The sequence below is a fragment of the Mustela erminea genome, chromosome X, assembly GCF_009829155.1.
Source record: "Mustela erminea isolate mMusErm1 chromosome X, mMusErm1.Pri, whole genome shotgun sequence".
In the NCBI taxonomy this organism is placed as follows: Eukaryota; Metazoa; Chordata; class Mammalia; order Carnivora; family Mustelidae; genus Mustela; species Mustela erminea.
In genome coordinates, this window is record NC_045635.1 from 76,882,936 (window position 1) to 76,907,650 (window position 24,715).

The following is a 24,715-nucleotide window of genomic DNA, read 5'->3' on the forward strand; positions in this document are numbered from 1 at the left end:
CTATTCTATCCATTGATCTCTGTGTCTGTTTTTGTGTCAGTACTATACTGTCTTGATCACTACACCTTTGTAACAAATCTTGAAGTCCAGAACCGTGATACCTCTAGATTTGCTTTTCTTTCTCAAGATTGTTTTGGCATTTCAGGGTTTTCTGTGGCTCCATACACATTTTCAGTTTGTTGGTTACAGCTCTGTGAAAAACACTGGTGTATTTTGATAAGGATTGCATTAAAACTGTAGATTGCTTTGGGCAATATAGACATTTTAACAAGATTGATTCCTCCAATCCATAAACATGAAATGTCTTTCCATTTCTTTGTAATCGTCTTCATTTTTTTCATCAGTGTTTTATAGTTTTCAGAATACAAATCTTTTACTTCTTGGGGTAGGTTTATTCCAAGGTATCTTATGGGTTTTGGTGAAATTGTAAATGGGATCAATTCTTTGATGTCTCTCTGCTGCTTCATTATTTGTGTATAGAAAGGCTACATATTTCTGTGCATTGATTATTGATCCTATGATTTCACTGAACTCATGTATTAGTTCTAGCAATTATTGGTAGGTTATTTCTAATTTTCTACGTAGAGTAGTATGTCATATACAAATAAAGAAAGTTTGATTTCTCCTTTACCAGTTTGGATACCTTTTATTTCTTTTAGTTTTCTGATTGCTGATGCTAGTACTTGGAGTACTATGTGAAATAACAGTGGAGATAGTAAACATCCCCACCTTGTTCCTGAAGGTAGAGGAGAAGTTCTCTCACTTTTTCCTCATTGAGAATGTTATTAGCTGTGGGTTTTTCATAGATGGTCTTTACCATGTTGAGATATGTTCCCTCCATCCTTACTTTGCTGAGAGATTTTATCAAGACTCGATATTGTAGTTTGTCAAATGCTTTTTCTGCCTCTATTGAGAGGATCATATGGTTCCTGTCTTTTCTTTTATTAATGTGGTACATTATGTTGATTGATTTGTGAAATTTAAACCACGCTGCAACACGGAAATAAATTACACTTTGTCGTTGTGAATGACTCTTTTAATATACTGTTGGATTTGATTTGCTAGTATTTTGTTGAGAACGTTTGCATACATACTTATAGGAATCTCAGCATTTATTTCTCTTTTTTAGAGGAGTTCTTGTCTGCTTTTGGAATTTTCATAATGCTGGCCTCATAGAATGAGTTTTGAAGTTTTCCTTCTATTAGTATTTTTTGGAACAGCTTCAGAAAAACAGCTATTAGCTCTTTTTTTTAATGTTTGGTAAATTTTCCCTGTGAAGTCATTTGTCCCTGGACTTTCGTTTGTTGGGAGATTTTTTATTACTGATTCCATTTCTTTGGTGGTTATCAGTCTTTCAATTTTCTATTTCTTCCTGTTTCAGTTTTGGTTGTTTATATTTTTCTAGGAATGCAACCATTTCTTTCAGACTGCCTAATTTTTTGGCATACAATTGTCCATAATATTCTATTATAATTGTTTGGTATCTGTGGTATTAGTTAAATTCCTCTCTCATTCATGATTTTATTTGGGTCCTTTCTATTTTCTTTTTGATAAGTCTGGCTTGGGTTTATCAATTTCATTAGTCTTTTTGTTTTGTTTTGTTTTTTTGTTTTTTGTTTTTCCCGATGAACCAGCTCCTGGTTTCACTGATCTGTTCTACAGGTTTTGCTCCCATATTATTTATTTCTGCTTTTATCTTTATTTCCCTTCTTCTGCTGACTTCAGGTTTTGTTTGTTGTTCTTTTTCTAGCTTCCTTAGGTGTATGGTTTGGTTGTCTATTTGAGATTTTTCTGGCTTCTTAATGTATGCCTATATGGCTCTATACTTTCTACTTATGACCCAAAGGTTTTGGACTACATGTTTTCTCTTTCTTTTATTTCCATGTATTTTTTTAAATTTCTTTTTAAATTTCCTGGTTGACCTATTCATTCTTTTGTAGGAAATTCTTTAACCTTTATGTATTTGTAGTCTTCTCATAGTTTTTCTTGTGGTTGACTTCAAGTTTCCTAGCTTTGTGGTCAGAAAATATGCTGGTTGTCAGGTATGATCTCAATCTTTCCGTGCTTTTTGAAGACTGATTTGTGATTTATGTGATCTACTCTGGAGAATGTTTAATGTGCACTTGGAAAGAATGCATATTCTGCTAATTTAGGATGGAATGTTCTGAATGGATCTGTGAACTCCATCTGGTCCAGTGTGGCATTCAAAGTCATTGTTTTCTTATTGATTTCCTGCTTAAGTAATCTGTCCATTGATGTAAGTGGGTGGTTAAAGTCTTATACTATTACTGTATTACTGTTAGTGAGTTCCTTTATGTTTGTTATTCATTTTTCTATATATTGTTGTGCTCCCATGTTGGGACCATAAATGTGTACAATTGTTAGACTTCCTTCTGAGATAGTCCTATTTATGATGATATAGTGCCCTTCTTCATGTCTTGTTATGGTCTTTGGTATAAAATCTAGTTTTTCTGATATAAGTAATGCTACTCAGGCTTTCTTTTTACATCTGTTTGCATGGTAGAGAGTTCTCTATCCTCTCACTTTCCATGTGAAGGTGTGTTTAAGTCTGAAATGAATCTCTTGTAGGCAGCATATAGATAGGTCTTGTTTTGTTTGTTTGTTGTTTGTTTCATCCATTGAGACCCTGTGCCTTTTGATTGGAGCATTTAATCCATTTACATTCAGAGTAATTATTTATACATATGAATTTAGTGCCTTTTTTTCCAAAGATTTTATTTATTTATTTGACAGAGAGAGATCACAAGTAGGCAGAGAGGCAGGCAGAGAGAGAGAGAGAGGGAAGCAGGCTCCCCGCTGAGCAGAGAGCCCAACACGGGGCTTGATCCCAGGTCCCTGAGATCATGACCTGAGCTGAAGGCAGCAGCCTAACCTACTGAGCCACCCAGGTGCCCCGAATTTAGTGCCTTTTAGTACTTGTTTTGTCATAGTTTCTGAAGATTTTCTCTATTCCTTTCTAGTTTTTGTCACTTTTGGTCTTTCATTCCCACTCAAGAGTCCCCTTTAATATGTCTTGCAGGGCTGGTTTAATCATCACAAACTCCTTTAGATATTGTTTCTCTGGGAAATTTTGATCTCTTCTTCTATTCTGAATATTAGCCTTGCTGGATAGAATTTCTTGAGTGCAGATTTTTCCCATTCAGCTCTTGAATATATCATGCCACTTAATCTCACCTGCTACATTTCTGTGGAGATATCTGCTGCTGACTTTTTATTTGGTTTCCCTTGCAAGTTAGAGGCTACTTCTGTCTTGGTGCTTAAGATTTTTTTTTCTTTATTTCTATTTTGCAAATTTAACCACAATATGTCTTGGTGTTGGCCTGCTTTTGTTGATTTTGATGGGAGTTCTTTGTGTCTCCTGGATTTGGAAGTCTTTTTCCTTCCACAAATTAGAGAAGCTTTCAGCTATAATTTCCTTAAGTAAACCTTCTGCCCCCTTTTCTCTCTCTTCTTCTGGGACTCTTATGATACAAATATTATGATGTTTCATGAAGTCACTGAGTTCCTTAAGTCTTTTGTAATCAAGAATTGTCCTTGGATCTTTGATCAACTTCATTATTTTCCATAATTCTATCTTCAATATCACTTATTCATTCCTCTGCTTCTTCCATTCTTTTGGTCATTACATAGAGTTAGTTTTTAATCTCTGTTATTGCATTTTTCATTTTGACCTGATTGGATTTAAGTTCTTTTATTTCTATAGTAAGGGTATCCATGATTTCTTCCATGCCTTTCTCAAGTCCGACAAGTATCATTATGACTGTTGCTTTAAATTCTGAATCTGGAAAATTATATCTGTTTCATAGATCCCTGGCCATTACCTTTTCTTGTCCTTTCTTCTGGGATGAATACCTCCACCTTGACATTTTGTCAAAGTGCCTGCTTTCTTCTGTGTATTAAATAAGCCTGTTATATTTCATGCTTCTGAAAGTAATGGCTTTATGATGAAAAAGTCATATAGAGTCCAAGGACTGGTGCTTCATGCTGTATATCTGATGTGGGCTGTGTATGCTCTGCTCTTGTGTTTTGGTGCCTCTATCCTTTAGGCCAGTCATCTGCAGAGGCTTTCCTTATCTGTAGTGGGCAGTGTTTGGTCTTTGGCCAGAATGTGGTGAGTTTTAACTAGTTCTGCTCCTATCTACTTCTTAAATGAGACCTGATACTACTTTCTCTCGAACTAAAGCCCTGCAGAACTTTTTGGTCAGGGGATGTTATGTGGGCTAGGGTTTCTGCTTGTTTTCTTAGGAAGGGGTCTGTTGTGCTGGGACTAAGGCAAGTTTGGCCAAGAAGGGCAGTGTTGCCAGAGTACAGGCATGTTGAACATGGGGTTAGCAGGTGAGGCAGCCAGTGTTGGAGTTGTGTTGCCCACAGAACATAGCTTTGTTTTTATTTGGGGAAAGAGATGGTAAATGGCTCCAGCCAGCTCCTTTGTCTCCAGAGAGGGGTCTCCATGCATGCTACCTCTCAGGGATGCACTTCAAGAAGAGTGACTCATGTGACCACTGTGACCACTGTGACCCAGGGACTTTTCAGATGTCTGTTTCCACACAATTTGCCTTTGGGTTTTTTGCCTGCCTTCTCTCCAGGAATAGAACAGTACATCCTGGTCTCTATCCCAACCAATCTAGCTGATTTTTTAAAAATCCAGGCTTTAGGGACATGGTGTGGTTAGGGTCCTGCACTAATTTTAGGGGGAAAGTTCTACCACACGGAGACTGAGGAAATTTTGACTCATAAGGACAGTTGCTCCAGAGCAAAGTGTTGTGGAACTTAGTATGAGCAAGTTAGGCACCCCGTTTGGGGGCTGTACTCTTTCAACTGGTGGCTCTATGTTTATACCAAGGGGCAAGGTAGGGAAGGGTAGGGTGTGTTATTGAACACTATCTCTTAGTGAAGAACTCTGAGAAGAAAGAATAATCTCCTGCTATGTGTCACAGGTGTTCTTTAGATTGCTTTTCCAGGTATATCACTCTGGGTTGTTCTCCTGCCTTCTCTTCAGGAGTAATGTTGTACCCTCATTCCTCTAACCCATCCATGCTGACCGACCTTTAAAACTCCAGTCTTTAAGCTCCACTGATTGCAAGAACTCAGGAAAATCAGTACTTCTCATTCTCCCAGCCAATGGCTTTGGGGAAGTATTGTCCTTTTGTATTCCCCTCTATGTTCTTCTCTTTCTCTTGCCCTTCTCCATGACCATGCCTACCTGATCTACACAGTACCTGCAATCCATTTCTCCCCTAAGCCACATCTCCACACTTTCTGCCTTCTTCAATGTGGCTTCTTCTCTCCCTTAGTTATAGAGTTTGTTTTCTCAGGTTTTTTTGTTGTTGTTGTTTTGTTTTTTGTGTGGGGGGGGATTTGATTTTGTTTGATTTCTGGGATATTTAAAATGATTTGATAGTTATCTAGTTGTGTTGATGGGACCAGATAAGCATAGGGTCCTCGTACTTTTCTGCAATCTTCCTCTACTCTCTATGATTTCTTGTATCTTTTATTTATAATGTTATTTGTGCATTTCTTCCTTACCTTTTTGCCCAGGGTTTTTTGTTTGTTTTGTTTTGTTTGCTTATCAGTATTTTCAAAGAATTACTTGTCAGTTATGTTAATTGGCTTTATTTATTTTTCTATTTATTAATTTCTGCTTCTGTTTTTATTATTTATTCTTTCAACTTACTTAATATATGTCCACTTAATTAAAATTCATTATTTTATTATCCAGGTCTTCTAGAATTTTTTGTCTGACAAGAGTTTACTTCTCTCTTCCCTTAACTGCTCTGTATTTTATTTTTCTGTAGGAAAACCTTTCTACAAAGTCAGCCATATGTGTTGAACCAGGATAAGACTTGGTCAAACAGACCACTCCAATTATCTGTCCTTAAATACTTCAAGAATGGGCACATAGACTCAGTACAGCTATTTTGTTCCCTAAGAACTACTAATGTGGATGCTGAAAGAAACAGGGACTTTTATACTTGAGCAGTTTTAACTATAAACTTGTTATGTCAATTGAATGAATTAATCATTATTAAAAATGTCTGGTAGACCATGTGGTATTTATGCTGCATCAATTTATGTTACGTGATTATATACCCTAAATTCAGGCAAAGTGCCTATAAAAATTATCTCCATTGCTACATATAGTTGTGTTTATGTGTATATGAATTTAATGATAACATTATATCTACCTGGGGTGTCTGGATGGCTCAGTAGGATAAGTGTCTGCCTTCCATTCAAGTCATGATCCTGGGGTCCTGGGATCAAGCCCCATCTGGGGCTTCCTGCTCAGCAGGGAGCCTACTTCTCCCTTTCCCTCTGTCCCTCTTCACCACTCATTCTCTCTCTCTCTTGCACATACTCCTTCTCTGTCAAATAAAAAATAAAATTTTCAAAAACAACCAACAACAACATTACATTTTCCCAAGTTATTTGTGTTTTAACTAACACTGAAAGGTTTTCTAGAGGAAATTTAATTGTTAATGCTGAGCCACTGTATTGATTTCACTATGTTTGATACAGCTTAAGACACCTAGATGACCAAGTGCTCTTAAGACAACTCTTGTTGGGACAGAAAAATGAGGGAGCCAACTCTTATTAAGCCTAAGACAAATTAAAAATAACGACACTTTAAGAAAGCACATTCAAAGTGATTATATTTTCTGGGTTGCCCATGTATTTTCAGTCAATTCAGACAAAAACTGCCATCAAGAAATGACTTTGCATCTAGTAAATCTGCATACATTTCTAAAATAAATAATTAAACAGTTCATCATGTAGTACATTTGTCCCAGTCTATCCAAGGGCAGTTTAAAATACAAGCAAAGTTCTGGTTTGCTTCACTTTAGTTCAGAAATGCAGACCAGCACTAGCTAATATGTCAATTCTTGAAACTAAACAACAAAGGTTCTAATAAAGTTTTGAATTCAATATGAGTTTTATCATTGCTCAAGAGGAGCACAAAATATTTTCTAGCATTAAATTATTCACAAATTTCTGGCTGTTCATAGCTGAAATGCAAGTAGTCTGACACCTCACAGTGAAAACTATCGAGAATTTTATATTGTTGATCAAATCATAACAAAAATTTTATTTGGTTTCTTTGGGTTTTTTATTTAAATTATTTTAAATTTAATAAACATATAGTGTATTATTAGTTTCAGAGGTAGAGTTTAGTGATTCATCAGTTGTATACAACACCCAGTGTTCATTCTTTCAAGTGCCCTCTAATGCCCATCAACCAGTTACTCCATTCCCCCACGCACCTCCCTTTCAGCAAACTTCAATTTATTTTTTAGAGTTCAATGTCTCTTATGATTTGTCTCCCTCTTAATTTATATCTTAGTTTTCCTTCCCAATCATATATATATATGATTATACATATATATATACATATATATACATTATATATATAATCTTCTATCCATGCACATCTGATCTCTTTCTGTATTTTGGCTATTGTGGATATTGCTTTATAAACATTGGGATGCATGTGCCCATTAGAATCACTGTTTATATCCATTGGATTAATACGTACCAGTGCAATTGCTGAGTCAAAGTGTAGCTCTAATTTTAACATTCTGAGGAAGCTCCATATTATTTCCTGGAGTGGCTACAGCAGCTTGCATTCCCACCAACAGTGTAAGAGGGTTCCCCCTTTCTCTGCATCCTAGGAAACATCTGCTGTTTCTTCACCTGTCATTTTTTTAGCCATTCTGTGTGTGGGGTGTTATTTCTTTGTAGTTTTGATTTGTATTTCCTTGAAGCCGAGTCATGTTGAACATTTTTTCATGTGTCTGTGGGTCATTTATATGCCTACCTTGGAGAAATGTCTGTTCATGTCTTCTATTTCTTGACTGGATTATTCTTTTTGAGGGGGGGGTATTGGGTTTGATAAGTTCTTTGTAGATTTTAGATAGTAGCCCATTATCTGATAAGACATTTGCAGATATTTTCTCACATTCTATAGGTTGCCTTTTAGTTTTGTTGACTGTTTCTTTTGCTGTGTAAAATCTTTTTTATCTTGATTTAGTCCCAATAGTTCAGTTTTGCTTTTGTACCTCTTGCCTTTGAAGACATGTCTAGAAAGAAGTTGCTGTCACCAAGATTAAAGAGGTTTTGCCTGTACTCTCTAGAATTTTGATGTATTCCTGTCCCACATTTAGGTCTTTAATCCATTTGGATTTTTTGTGTGTGTATGGTGTAAAAAAGTGGTGCAGTTTCATTCTACTGCAAATGGCTGTCCAATTTTCCCAACACCATTTGTTGAAGAGACTTTTTTTAATTAGATATTCTTTCCTGCTTTGTCAAATATTAGTTGACCACAGAGCTGAGGGGCCATTTCTGGATTCTGTATTCCATTCCATTGATATATGCATCTGTTTTGGTGCTAGTACAGTACAGCTTTGTAATACATTTTGAAGTCTGGAGTTGGGATGCCTCCAGCTTTGGTTTTCCTTTTCAACATTTCTCTGGCTATTCAGGGTCTTTTCTGATTCCATAAAAATTTTAAGATTGTGTTCTCAAGGTCTGAGGAAAATGTTGTTGGTATTTTAATTGGGATTACATTGAATGTGTAGATTGCTTTGGGTAGCATAGACACTTCAACTTGTTTGCTCTTTCAGTCTATGAGCATACAATGTTTTTCCTTTTTTGTGTGTCTTCTTCAATTTCTTTTATTAAGTGTTATATAGTTTTCAGAATACAGATCCTTTACCTCTTTGCTTAGGTTTATTCCTAGGTGTCTTCTGGATTTTGGTGCAATTGTAAATGGGATTGATGTCTTGATTTATCTTTCTTCTGTCTCATTGTTAGTGTATAGAAATGCACATGACTTCTGGCATTGATTTTATATATTCTCCCATGTTGCTGGATTCCTGCATGATTTCCAACAATTTTTCGGTGGAGATTTTAGGTTTTCTACATCAAGTACCATGTCGTCTGAGAAGAAGGAAAGCTGGATTTCTCCTCTGCCAAACTAAATGCCTTTTATTTCTTTTTCTTGTCTGATTGTTGAAGCCAGTACTTCCAGGACTATGTTGAACAACAGTGGCTTTTGTGATATTGAGGTATGTTCCCTCTATCCTTACAATGTGGAAAGTTTTGATCAAGAAAGGATGCTGTATATTGTAACATGTTTTTCGGCATCTATTGAGAGGATTATAGAGTTCTTGTCCTTTCTTTTATTAATGTGGTTTATCACATTAATTGATTTGAGGATATTGAACCACATTTGCAACCCAGGAATAAATTCCACTTGGTCATGGTGAAAGTAATCTTTTTAATATACTATTGGATCCTCTTAGCTACTATCTTGGTGAGAATTTTTGCATCTAAGTTCACCAGAAATATTGGTCTGTGATTCTTTTAGTAGGGCCCTTGTCTAGTTTGGGGATCAATATATAGTGTTGACCTCTTTAAATGAGCTTGGAATTTTCCCTTCTATTTTATTTTTTTAAACAGCTTCAGAAGAATAGTTATTAATTCTTCTTTAAATGTTTGGTAGCATTCTACTGGAAGGCCATCTAGCTCTAATCTCTCGTGTCTGGGGAGATTCCTATTACGGCTTCAATTTTGTTGCTGGTTATGAGTCTGCTCAGGTTTTCTATTTCTTCCTGTTTTTGGTTTGGTAGTTTGTATTTTTTTAGGAATGCATCTCTTTCTTCCAGGTTGACTAATTTGTTGGCATATAATTGCTCATAATATTCTTTTATAATTGTCTGTGTTTCTTTGGTAGTTATTTTAATATCTCATCTTTCATTCCTGCATATATTTATTTCAGTCTTCTTTCTTTTTGTAAGTCTAACTAGTGATTTGTCAATCTTATTCATGCCTTCAATGAACAAGCTTTTACTTTTGTTGATCTCTTCTATTGTTTCTTTGATTTCTGTATCATTGATTTCTGCTCTAATCTTTATTATTTCTCTTCTTCTGATCAATTTAGTCTTTACTTGCTGTTCTTTTTCTAGCTTCTTTAGGTGTAAGGTTAGGTTGTGTATTTGAACCTTTACTGTTTTTTGGGAAAGGCTTGTATTGCTATATACTTCTCTTAGAACCTCCTTCGCTGCATCCCAAAGGTTCTGAAATGCTCTGTTTTCATTTTCATTTGTATTCACTTATTTTTTTAATTTATTTATTTTCAGAATAACAGTATCATTATTTTTTCACCGCATGCAGTGCTCCATGCAATCCATGCCCTCTATAATACCCACCACCTGGTACCCAGACCTCCCACCCCCTGCCACTTCAAACCCCTCAGATTGTTTTTCAGAGTCCATAGTCTCTCATGATTCACTTCCCCTTCCAATTTACCCCAACACCCTTCTCTCTAACTCCCCATGTCCTCCATGATTTTTGTTATGCTCCACAAATAAGTGAAACCATATGATAATTGACTCTCTCTGCCTGACTTATTTTACTCAGCATAATCTCTTCTAGTCCCGTCCATGTTGCTACAAAAGTTGGGTATTCATCCTTTCTGATGGAGGCATAATACTCCATAGTGGATATGGACCACATCTTCCTTATCCATTCATCCATTGAAGGGCATCTTGGTTCTTTCCATAGTTTGGCAACCGTGGCCATGGCTGCTATAAACATTGGGGTACAGATGACCCTTCTTTTCACTCCATCTGTATCTTTGGGGTAAATACCCACTAGTGCAATGCCAGGGTCATAGGGAAGCTCTATTTTTAATTTCTTGAGGAATGTCCACATTGTTCCCAAAAGTGGCTGCACCAACTTACATTCCCACCAACAGTGGAAGAGGGTTCCCCTTTCTCCACATCCTCTCCAACACATGTTGTTTCCTGTCTTGCTAATTTTGGCCATTCTAATTGGTGTAAGGTGATATCTCAATGTAATTTTAATTTGAATCTCCCTGATGGCTAGTGATGATGAACATTTTTTCATGTGTCTGATAGCCATTTGTATGTCTTTATTGAAGAAGTGTCTGTCCATATCTTCTGCCCATTTTTTGATATGATAGTCTGTTTTGTGTGTGTTCAGTTTGAGGAGCTCATTATAGATCCTGGATATCAACCTTTTGTCTGTACTGTCATTTGCAAATATCTTCTCCCATTCCGTGGGTTGCCTCTTTGTTTTCTTGACTGTTTCCTTGTGTGAAAGCTTTTGATTGTGCAGAAGCTTTTGATTTTGATGAAGTCCCAAAAGTTCATCTTCGCTATTGTTTCCTTTGCCTTTGGAGACATATCTTAAAAGAAGTTGTTGTGGCTGATATCGAAGAGATTACTGCCTATGTTCTCCTCTAGGATTCTGATGGATTCCTGTCTCACACTGAGGTCTTTTATCCATTTTGAGCTGGAGCAAATAATCCTAAAATTTGTATGGAATCAGAAGAGACCCCGAATCACTAAGGAAATGTTGAAAAACAAAAATAAAACTGGGGGCATCATGTTACCTGATTTCAAGCTTTACCACAAAGCTGTGATCACCAAGACAGCATGGTACTGGCATAAAAACACAGACCAGTGGAACAGAGTAGAGAGCCCAGATATGGACCCTCAACTCTATGGTCAAATAATCTTCGACAAAACAGGAAAAAATATCCAGTGGAAAAAAGACAGTCTCTTCAATAAATGGTGCTGGGAAAACTGAGCAGCTATATGTAGAAGAATGAAACTCGATCATTCTCTTACACCGTACACAAAAATAAACTCAAAATGTATTCACTTAGTTTTTAATTCTTATTTAATTTCCTCATTGATCCATTCATTCTTTAGTAGGATGCTTTTTAACCTCCATGGTTTTGTGTTCCTTCCAGATTTTATCTTGCAATTGAGTTTATATTTTACAGCACTGTGATCTGAAAATGTGCGTGGAATAATCTCCTTCTTTTGGTCCTGGTTCACACCTTATTTGTGACCCAGTGTGTGATATATTCTGGAGAATTTTCCATGTGCACCTGAGAAGAATGTGTATTCTGCTGCTTTAGGATAAAAGGTTCACAATATATCTGTGATGTCCAACTGGTCCAGTACGTCATTCAAGGTCTTTGTTTTCTTGTTGATATTCTGCTTACCTGATCTGTCCCTTGTTGTGAGTGGGCTGTTAAAGTTCCCTACTACTATTATTATTATCAGTGAGTTTCTTTAACTTTGTTATTAATTGGTTTATATAATTGCTGCTTCCAAGTTAGGGACATAAATATTTATAATTGTTAGATCTTCTTGTTGGATTGAACACTTTATTATGATATACTGTCCTCCTCCATCTCTTGTCACAGTCTTTGGTCTAAAATCTAGTTTGTGAAATACAAAGATTGGTACTCCAGCTTTCTTTGGATGTCCATTGGCATGATAAATTGTTCTCCTCCCCTCACTTTCAATCTGGAAGTGTCTTTGGGTCTAAAATGAGTCTCTTGTAAATAGTGTATTGATAGATTTTTTTTAAATTTTTTAATCCTTTCTCATACCCTGTATCTTGATTGGAGCATTTACTCCATTTTCATTCAGAATAACTTTTGGAAGATAAGAATTTAATGTCACTTTATTACCTGTATAGTCACTGTTCCTGGAGATTGTCTCTGTTCCTTTATATGGTCTTTATTACTTTTGGGATCTCTCTCTCTCTTTTTTTTAATTTTATTTATTTGACTGAGAGAGAGAGAGAGGGAGGGAGGGAATACAAGCAGGGGGAGTGGGAGAGGGAGAAGCAGGGTTCCTGCTGAGCAGGGAACCCAATGTGGAGCTCAATCCCAGGGTCCTGGGATCTGGACCTGAGTCAAAAGCAGGTGTTTAATGACTGAGCCATCTAGGCACCCCTGGGCTCTCTTTTTGCTCAAAGTCTCCCCTGTAATATTTCTTGCAGGGCTGGTTTAGTGTTCTGAAATTCCTTTAGTTTTTGTTTGTCCTGGAAACTCTTTATTTCTCTTACTATTCTGAATGACAGCCTTGCTGGATAAAATATTCTTGGCTGCATATTTTTCCCATCTAGCACTTTGAAAATATCATGTCAGTCCTTTCTGACCTGCCAGGTCTCTGTGGATAGGTCTGCTGCAAGCCTTAGGTGTCTAGTCTTGTAGCTTGAAGAACTCCTGTCCCAAGCTTCTTTCAAGATTTTCTCCTTATCTTTGCAATTTGCAAGTGTCACTATTATATGTCCCAGTGTTGACCTGTTTTTATTGATTTTGATTGGAGGGGTTCTCTAAGTCTCCTGGATTTTAATGCCTATTTCCTTTCCCCAAATTATTGAAGGTTTCACCTACAGTTTGTTCAAAAAACCTTCTGTGCCAGTCTCTGTATTCTTCTGGGACCCTTATTATTCTAATATTATTTCACTTTTATGGTATTACTGATCTCTCAATATTCTCCCTTTATGATCCAGTAGTTGTCTTTCTCTCTTTTTATCAGCTTCCTTATTCTCCATCATTTTGTCTTCTTTGTCACTCTCTTCTGCCTCATTTTTCCTAGCAATTAGAGCCTCTGTTTTTTACTGCATCTCATTAATGGCATTTTTAATTTAATTCTGATTAGATTTTAGTTCTTTTATTTCTTCAGGAAGTATTCTGTACCATTTTCTATGCTATTTTCAAGCCAAGCTAGTATCTTTATAATCATTGCTTTGAATTCTAGTTCCAACATATAACTTATATCCATATTGATTAAATCCTTGGCAGCCAATACTCCTTCTGTTCTTTCTTTTGGGGTGAGTTTCTCTATCTCATCGTTTTCTCCAGAAATGAATAGATGAAAGAGAGAGAAAGGACAAAAATAGCAATAACAACAGAATAACACAAAGAAAACAAACCAGACAAATAACATGGAGGACAAGGGGAGACGGAGAGGAGAAAGGAGTTGAGGGAAATTGGAAGGGGAGATGAACCATGAGAGATTTATGGACTCTGAAAAGCAACCTGAGGGTTTTGAAGGGGCAGGGGATGAGAGGTTGGGGGAACCAGGTGGTGGGTGTTAGGGAGGGCACAGATTACATGGAGCACTGGGTGTGGTGCAAAAACAATGAATACTGTTATGCTGAAAAGAAATAAATAATTTAAAAAAGAAAGAAAACAAACCAGAATAAAACAGAAACAAAACAAAATAAGAAAGTATCAAACAAGAAGAAAAACAGAACAAAGCAATAAACTAGATTCTCAGTGTATTTTGGTCTGTTTATTCAAAAGAATTAGATCCCAAAATCGGAAAGAAAGAAAAACTTATATAATATAAAAATAGAATAAAACACAATAAATAGGAAACCAAAACAAAAAATATGTAGTTATATAGCATATACATATAAATAAAAGTTTTTTAAAAATTAAAGAAAAGAGTTGATAAATTAAGAAAACACCAGGGGGGGGGGACTGAGAGACCACAGAATAATAATAATAATAATAAACTTTCAAATGCTATATACTGTTTTTCCTAAAAGCCGAAGATTCACTGCCCTCTATGATCAGTAAGTTTGGTGAAAATGAGTTTTTTTGTGCTAGTTTTCTTGGGGAGGGTCCTGTTGCACTGATTCTCAGATGTCTTTGCTAGGGTGAAATTGCCCCTCCCTTGCCAGGAGGCCTGGCTCAGTTTAAGTGGCTCAGGATACACTATGTGGTGTGTTTTGCTCCTTGAAAGCTTTTAGCACCAAGGGGGAGATGAAAATGGTGGCACCCCAGTCTCTGACCCTGGAGCTGAAAGTTTCTTCAGTGAACCCTCACAGAAAAAACAGTTTATCACTATCATCTCCTTGGTCTCCCTCGAACTTCGTGTTCAGCCAAACAATAACCCAGTGTTTTTGTCTCAGACATGTGACCCAGTTTCCAATCTCCAAACTTTACAGATTCCCATGTCATGGACCCATGCCATTCCTCACAGAGGAGGGACATGGTTCTCACCATGCCTTTTGGTGGGTCCCACCCAGAGAGGGGCCATGTCACTCTGCAGCAGTTCACAGCTTATGACAATACTGAGCAGAAAGCTTGCACCTATTCTCCCTGTTTTCAGCCAACTTCCCCCCTCCAGTGTCTGGGAACTTGGTGGCACTCAAGCACCCAGAGGATCCTAAGACTGCTGTCCCACCTGAGATTCTGCCCCATTCCATGCCACCTGAGCACCTTTAAGCCAGGGATATTCCCAGTCACTGCAGCAGACTTCTAAAAATTTCTGATTTAGGGCCTCAATGCTTGTAATACTTTACAGTAGCCTCTATAGCAAGTTTCTCCCCATGTGGAATCCTCTGATATATCACCTGGGATTCATGTCTATGCACCACCTACCTTGAAAAAGTGGTTGCTCTTCCATTTGTATAATTGCAGAAATTCTTAGATCTCTGATTGATTTCACCCATGTTCAGAATGATTTGATAACTATGCACCTGAATTCTGGGGACCATGAAATTAGCGTTCCTTACTCCTCTACCATTCTTAACTTCTGTCTATTTGGGGTATTTCTTTTTATTTTTTTAAAAAAGATTGTATTTACTTATTTGACAGAGATCACAAGTAGGCAAAGAGGCAGGCAGAGAGGGAGAGAGGAGGAAGCAGGTTCGCTGCTGAGCAGGGAGCCTGATGTGGGACTCAATCCCAGAACCCTGAGATTATGACCTGAACTGAAGGCAGAGGCTTTAACCCACTGAGCCACCCACGCACCCCATTTGGGGTATTTCTAATAAAGTATACCAACATTCAATGATGGGCTGATTTATTACTTTTCTATCAACAAAATAACTTTTTCTGTGGCTTAGAAATAAATAATTACCAATTTCCTTGAAGAATCACTGAGGAAAGAAAAATTCAAAGCATAACAAGATGTTCAATAATATTTAGCAATATATTCAACCTCATATTTCTAGATTTAGGATAAATTACCCAGTATTTGCACTTATTTGAACTCAATTAAATGTACCTCACCTATACATAGTGGGAAATTATACTATGAATCAGTCACCTTGGGGCTTTGACTCAGCATGATATATGTTGTCTTTTATTTTTGGACCACAGTGTTATAAAGGAATGAACACTTGTGCATATTTTCCTTATAGAGCTGTTGTAAAGATAATTGAGTTACAGAATAGTTTAAACTTTTCGCCTAAAGAGCAACATAAATTGAACTAGGAAAATGAAGACAAACTCACCTATGCAATACTTAATATCTATTAAAAGGAGGACCCAAGAAGACATTTGATAAATACACTCAGTCATTTCCTCCTAAGCTTACCTATGATTTTCAAGGGGGAAAGAAATAAAATGTAGCATATTGTTAAGTTCTCTGTCTCTAGAATGATGCAAGCTAGATTTGAAAGTCTGCCTCGATACTTACTAGCAGTGGGCATTTTCTTTGTTTACACTTCCCCAGTTTCAATTCCTTCTCTAAAACTGGTCAAAAAACTGCCTCATTCATAAAGTTGTCATGAGGATTAAATTCTTTGGTTATGTTTTAATACACTTAATTCCAAAAAATGGCATATTAATAAACAATATATAACTAATTATATTAACATAATGGTGTGATTAGGGAGGGTTCCCAAGAAAAACAGAACCAACAGATTGTATATATCTATAGAAAGAGATTTATTATAAGGAATGGATTTACACAATTATGGAGGTTGGCAAGGACCGAGATCTGCAGGTTAATTCTGTACACTAAAGACCAGGAAAGGCTATTTTTTTTAAGTTGTTTTTTTTTTTTTAAGATTTTGTTTATTTGATAGAGAGTGAGAGAGAATGACAGGGGAGACGGTCAGAGGGAGAAGCAGACTCCTCATGGAGGTGGGAGCCTGATGCGGGACTCAATCCCAGGATTCCAGGATCATGATCTGAGCCAAAGGCAGTCGATTAACCAACTGAGCCACCCAGGAGCCCCTATTTTTTTTTTTTAATTCAAGAACATGCAAACAAACAAAGCTGAAGTCTTAGTCTGATAGTTATCAGGCATGAATAATTTATTCTCTTTTTAAAGTTTTACTGAAGTATGATTGATATAAAATATTGTATCTATAGTAAATAATTCAGTATTGTACACTTAAAAATTTGTTATGGGTATGGATCTGATGTTAGGTATTCTAACCAAATCCCCATCCCCCACCCAACACACAGACATAGGGGCTGTCAGGTAGGAAGACTTATTCTTATTCACTGGAGAGTCAGCCTTTTTGTTATAGTTAAGCCTTTAACTTACCAGATGAGGCTCACCTACATTAGGGAGAGCAATCTGCTTGACTCAATTTAATGACCCAAATGTTAATCTCAACCAAAAACACCCTCACAAAAACACCCAGAATAATATTTAACCAAATATCTGGGTACCATGGGGCCAAGTCAAGTTGACATATAAAATTAACCTTTACAGATGAATGTTAGGAAAATCACATATTATGCATATATGATGCTACAATAATTTATTAAAACTCTAAAATGTGGGGCGCCTGGGTTGCTCAATGGGTTGGGCCGCTGCCTTCGGCTCAGGTCATGATCTCAGGGTCCTGGGATCGAGTCCCGCATCGGGCTCTCTGCTCAGCAGGGAGCCTGCTTCCTTCTCTCTCTCTCTCTGCCTGCCTCTCAGTGTACTTGTAATTTCTCTCTGTCAAATAAATAAATAAAATCTTTAAAAAAAAAACTCTAAAATGCCTTCATATTTCTTGTGTTTCTATGTAATATCAAACAAGAGATGTGAGTGAGGATTTTGTGTGTAAGACTTTATTTTCATATTATTTTCCCTTGCTTTTTAACGAAGTGCCCAGTTGTTTGACTAAATTCATTGGCCAGTCCTTTTTAAATAGTCATGGCTACAAGCATATTGAGTGGAATATTTGGAAAGGGCCAAGGTTTTCAAATGCAAAATGTCATCACTATATAACACTAGGTTTGTAAATTTATGAGCAGTCTTTCCCACTATTAATCCTTAGGCTGGATTAAAAAGCCTTATTGAATATGTCAGATAAATAGAGCAATAAAGTGATACTAACATGAAGTTTCATTTTACTTTTCACCAGCTCAATTCAACGATTTAAGCTGGGATTTAAATGTCTTAAAGGAAAAATAATTTATGGAATAATAACTGAATTTTCACAGAGGTAGCAATACTGGCAAAGAATACTTGACATAAAAACCATGATTAAATTTTCTAAGGTTTAATTGCAATTAATATTGTCCAGTATATCAAAGCTGACTTCAAATCATTTTCTTTTAATTGAACATACCATGCTTTCTTACAAGTTTTTCTATAAGTAGTTAAGAAAATTTAAATTATATACAGATGGTTGATTATACTATAATGCCTAAGACATGATATTAAAAGAACATTTTAAATCAAGCATATCACTGAACAAAGCCAAGAAAAATTATATACCTTTAAATCCAGAAAGTTTCTATAATAACAGAACACAATCTATCACTTTTCCCTTGTTCTCATTCATTTATTTGATAAATGAACATTTAGTTGAAAATAAATGGTTAAGCAAATACCTCAAGAATGCCTTGCCTTCATTCTTGAGGTTCTAAAGTAGAACACTTCTAATTTTTTTTCTAATTTTTAGCTGTTCTGGACTTTAGTGAAGGGGTAACTTCTGGGAAGACATCAAGTATATAGATAGTATTTTTAAACAAACAGGAAAGTCCAGAGGATTTAAGAAAATACATATTCTAAATAAATGAAGAAATAATGGGTAGCATTTACTGAGGTGTTACTTTGTGGCTTTGTGGCAGACACCTTAGCATTATCATTAACTGTCACATTCAAATTTTTTTTTTCAAAATAGGTATCAGCTATCCATCCCCTAATCTGGACCCCTCCACCACACAGTCAGCCTTCCATCACTACAAATGAGGATATGAAATTTGAGGATATTAAGTAAAATGTCAAGGATAATAAGTCATAAAACCATAAACCTGAATGGATCTGAAACCAGTTTCTTAAAGCACTAAAACTCTTATGCCATTCTACCTCTAAAGAAATATTTAATATTCTGGCTCCAGTATTCTGGGACCATAAGCATTTCTTTTCCAAAGCAGTAGAGCAATTTTCTCTTTGAAAAAGAAATATATTTTTCAAATTTTAAGTATTATGTGTGTTTATTGTAGAACATTTATAAAATATAAAAAGGCAAAAAAAAAAAGAAATTAGAAGCAATCCATAATAATATCAATAACATCGTGTCATGGTTGATGTGTTATGCCACCCAGATCCCCATTTTAGGTCAAAACAGTCTATCTCCCAATTATTGGAAATGTTGTGGCTGTTAACTTTCCCTCCCTGGTAATTTCCTTCACTGACAAGAGGTATCCTAAAGTCACAGCTCCTTTCCAGGGCCAGTGTGCATACAATGACTGATTGCTTGTGGTTAAAAGGCTCCCCTTTTCCTCCACCTTAGCCCCGTTCTTAACTTAAGACAACTATCAAAAGTCATCCTCATGGAGTCAAATGACAGCTGGTTGTGGCTACCTCTCAGCCCAACTCTCCCCTCTGTCCAATCATATTTCTTCCCTTCCCTACATACAGGGGTTGAAATTAAAAGTACACCTTAATAAACTTCCTTCATGCCATTATCTGTTTCAGAGTATGTTTTTGTGCTTATACAACCTGTAGCAGCATAGATCTCTGTCCAGGTTTAGAAAATGTATGTGTAAAATATAGGAAAATAGTGTACTTGCTGCACTGTAATCAGCTTTTATTTTAAAAATACATGAAAAACATCTTTCCACAATCTAAGCATTCTTCTATATTATGTAGATTGTATTGTATTCCATTGTACATGCCATAGTTCATCTAACCAATCTGCAATATTAAAGTGTTTCCAAATTGTCAATTCTAAACAGGATATTTGCATAGTCTCAAAGTATATCCCCACAAGATGATTAGCAATTACTTCATGGTGGAGAATCCTTACAGATATTAATGGGAAGCAGAATTTGTCATCCCAAGTTATGCCCCTTTGGCATAAGGATTATTTTAGGTTGGTTGTTTTTAACAAACTGCAGACACAAAATCAGATCTGGAAATGAGCAAATATTACCTTTTGTAAGAGACATTTATATTTATAAGGGAAATCTCCATTTGTAAAGAAGTCTCCCTCTCTATATCAGGAAGAGAAACATGTCCATTCTCTAGAAACTCATATCAGTGGAGAAGGCACTGATGTAAATCTGCATGACAACCATATCTTTGTTACCTGGGCTTTTCCTGGTAACCCCCCATAACTGGTTTTCTACCTCCCACCACCCAACATCTTTTGTTTTTAGCTGGAGATGGTATTTAAGGTGGTGGCTTGGGCCATTTCAAGGAGTTAGATTTCCTGGGTATCTGCTCTATATACAGCAGGTATAGATGTTATTCAAATTCTGTTTGAATAACTTTCTCCTGTTAATCTTTTATTGCAGGATTGTCTTGGGCAAGAACCTAGAAGGGTGAAGGGAAAATTATTTTTCTTTCCTTACAATACCATCTTAACCAAGTGATGCAATTAAATATTTCCAATAATGGGACCAAGCAACAGCATGCACCCTTTAGATATGATGCAAGAAAAATTCAGAATTGCTTCTGTGGTATTCCTGCAAAAAGTGTTTAATAAAAAACTGATCATGAGAAATATCATAAAAACCCAAATTGAGAGATTCTACAAAATTATAGGCCTTTATACTTCAAAACGTTACACAAAAACATTAATGTTGTGAATGGAAAAAAAAAAAAGGGCTTGGGAAATTTTCCAGATAAAAGAAGACCAAAGAGACATTACAACTGAATGCACCACATAATGCTAAGTTTTCTTTGGTTATAAAGGACACCATTTAGACAATTAGCAAAAGTTTAATAAGATCTGATACTAGATAATAATATTCTATCAATGTCAAGTTATTAATTTTGATAAATTTGCTATTATTATGTATGAAAGTTCCTTGTTTTTTGGAAACATACACTAAAATGTTTAGAAGTAAAGGGGCGTCATGCCTGAAAGTCACTCGGAAACAGTTCAGAAAAAATAAAATTGTGTGTGTGTCTGTGTGTCTGTGCGTGTGTGTGGATAAAAAGATGAAGGAGGGAAATAGAGAGAGAATGAGATTGGGTGGAGAAAGAAGGGAAAAGAAAGAGAGAAAGAAAAAAGCAAATAAATAGAGAAAATATAAACATTTAGAACATCTGGATGAAGGATAAACAAAATTCAGTTTAGTATTCTTGGAACTTTTCTCTAAGATGGAACTATATTTTTACAGAAGAATATCAATATTTTATTGCATATGCTGTAAATTTTTTCTATGTGTGTAACTTGCATTTTAATTTTGGCTATAGTTCTTATTAATGTATAATAGCTTTATTTTTTTGTAGTAGATATACCAGTTGTTTCCCATACAATATCTGGCTTTGGAGTCACACTTAGAAAGATCATCCTCATCCTCTAATATTATAAACACATATTTTTTCCAGCATTATATGTATTATTTTCTTCGATTATAATACATATTTAACTTTGAATTGGTTTTGGTATGATGCAGGGACTTAATTTAATTTTAATAGAATTAGTCAGTGGTCACAACACCATATATTAACTTAACCTTTAGACATTAATTTGAAATACCATATACATTATATTCTAATTTCTTATACACTTCTGTCTCTAGGCTTTCTGTTCACTCTATGACACCATCTATTCTCATGATACACTTTTAAAAATGTTTTAGCTAGGGGACAAGATGGCAGGGAAGTAGGAGTAGGTGCTGTTTCAACCTGTACCCTAAAGGGAGCTGATTACCTACCAAAGAACTCCGATCACCCATGAAATCAGCCTGAGATCAAAATTATACAGGTCTGGATCTCTATAGGGGCAGAAGATGACAGTGAGCAGGTAAAGCAGAGTGGGAACATCGGACTGATATCGTAAGATAAACAGAAGGGGGAGGGAGCCACGAGAGGCGACCAATTGGAAAGTAATACCCCTAATACTAGAGTGCCCTGCATCGGGGGACCAGCATTAACTTGGAGACTGGTTGAAAGCACTCCAAAAGAGCAAAGGATTGCAGGGGTGAGGAGGATTGTGGGAATCGGAGTGGCTAGGGACAGGGGCTTAAGTCCCCAGCCCCAGGACAGCCTCCCCTGGTGCTGAGCCAGAGAGAGCAGCAGAGATATCAGGTCTTGGTCCCTGAGCTGCCAGCATGCCTGAGAACGCATAGGGTCCGGCTCCTGTGAGGGGCTGGGAGCCTCGCCAGACAGCAGAATGCTGAACCATGGTAACAGAGCCTGAGATGCATGTGCCCCTCCCCCTTCCCTGAGAGACGTGCCCAAAAGCCCAGCCTGGCACTCTTAGAGCCGTGCCATTGTATCAGAGCCTGAGACAAGCGTGAGCCCCAAACCCTCCCCTAGAGAGGTGTGCAAAGGACCAGCCCGGTGCTCTCAGACCTGCGCCTTTGTATCAGAGCCTGAGATGGGTGCATGCGACTCACAGCCTCCCCTGAGAGAGGTGCGTGCAAGCCTGGCACTCTTAGACCCAGAAAGACCAGGCACTCCCAGCCCAGGCCACCGGGAAAATCTCAGTATTCAATCACTTCTTGGAACCTCTCTGGCGGTCTGGAACTGCCCAAACAGCTGCCGCTGCCATGGTTTGGGGTACAAGCAGAAGATCCTGTGTCCCCAGGGACCACGACTCAGAATCAGCTCTGCCAGTGGCCAAGGGGGAATTTATATGGGCTCTGCAGCACACACAAGAGAGCAGACTGAGGCTTCTCTCTGAGAGGGAGGTCAGGGTGCAGTTTACTTTCCTCTAAACCTACAAAAACCACCAAAAGCAGTCAAGCCAAGAGAAAAAAAGAAAAGTGAACAAACATAAAAACCTCCAGAGAACAAAAGCCTGAAAAAAACGGTTTCCTCAGAGCCCACCCCTTTGCGGGGGGCGGGAGGAATTAACTCAGGGAACATCATTGACTGAAAACCAACGTGGCAGGCCCCTCCACAAGAAAACCAACCAGGAAAGAAAACAAAAAGGACTAAAAAAGAACAACTGCCACTACTTCATAGGACAACTTTTATTTTTAACTCGTTCCCACTATTCTGATTGATTATTTTTTTATATATGCATAATTTCTAAACCTATTTACCATGACAGTGAGATGTCCGGTACATCAAATTCCATAATAACATTCTAACCTGAACTTTTTGATACATACACCTGTTTTTCTTTTGCATTTCTATTATTAAATTTTTTTAAATTTTAGTTTAGTATAGTTTATTCCTTTTTTATTTTTATTTTCTAATATTCATATAGAGTTCAAAGTAATTCCCTTTCTCCAATATGCTACCCCTATAGGTAAACCAATATTTAATCCCCCGTTTATCTTAGAAAAGTTGAGTCCTTTAACAAAGATATCAAGATACATCCAGGAAGAATCAAAACAACCCTCCTCGCCCACAGAATTTATAACCACTCTCCCATCTTTTTCTTCCACCAGTGTTTCTGTGTTTTTGTGCTTGTCCTGATAGTATATAAATCTTACACTTGGGGTTCTTTTTGACGAGGTTCTTCCTTTATTTGCATATATATATATATATATATATATATATATATATATATATATATATGTCTCTTGTCATATACTTTTATCATTCTTTTGCTTCTATGTTTTTGTTTGTATACTCCATAAATTTTACCTTGGGGCCCATTTGGGCTGAACCTTCTCTTTTGTCTTCCCTTTTTTTCCTGTCTCTCTCTCTCTCTTTCTCTCTTTTTTCTTTTTCTTTTCTTTTTTCTCTCGTTTGGGTGGGGGATCCTCATTGCTCAGAAGTGATCCAGGGTGCTCCTTGACTGCACCACAGTTGATAAACCCAGCTTCATCCATTCAGTCATCTCTCACCAAAATCACTAGGAGAAAGAATGCCCAACAGAAGAAAAATACAGAGCATGGGCCTTCTGCAACAGAGCTAAAGGCTATCAACATAGACAATATGTCACAAAGAGAATTCAGGCTAACAATTACCCAGACAATAGCTAGGTTGGAGAAGACCATGGGTGATAAGATGGAATTGATTAGGGCCAAATTGAAAGCTACAAGGGATGATGTTCACAATGTTAGTGCATAACTGAAAGCCACCAGGGCTGAGGTTCACAATGCTCTCAATGAGTTCCAATCTAATCTAAATTCTCTCAAAGCTAGGGTAACTGAGACAGAAGATAGAATTAGTTATCTGGAGGACAAATAGAAAGAAAGGGTCAGGAGGAAGCCTGGAACAAACAGCTTAGAAGCCACGAAAACAGAATCAGGAAAATAAATGATGCCATTAAATGTTCCAACGTCAGAATTATTGGAATCCCTGAAGGGGAGGAGAAAGAAAGAAGTCTAGATGATACACTGGAACAAGTTCCTCATGAAAATTTTCCCAATCTCGTGAATGGAACCAGCATTCATGTACTAGAGGCTAAACGGTCTCCACCCAAGATTATAGATTCCATAAAAATATCAAGGCACCTGATAGTCAAATTGAGGAATCATAATTGTAGATATAATCTCTTGAAAGCCATTAGGACAAAGAGGCTCATACTTACAGAGGAAAGCCCATCAGAATAACATAAGACCTGTCCACAGAGACCTGGCAAGCCAAAAAGGGCTGGCAAGATATATTCAGGGTACTAACGAGAAGAACATGCAGCCAAAATATTTTATCCAGCAAGACTAACATTCAAAATGGATGGAAAGATAAAGAGTTTCCAAGACGGGCAAGGATTAAAAGACTATGCGACCACCAAGCCAAGACTGCAGGAAATATTAAGGGGG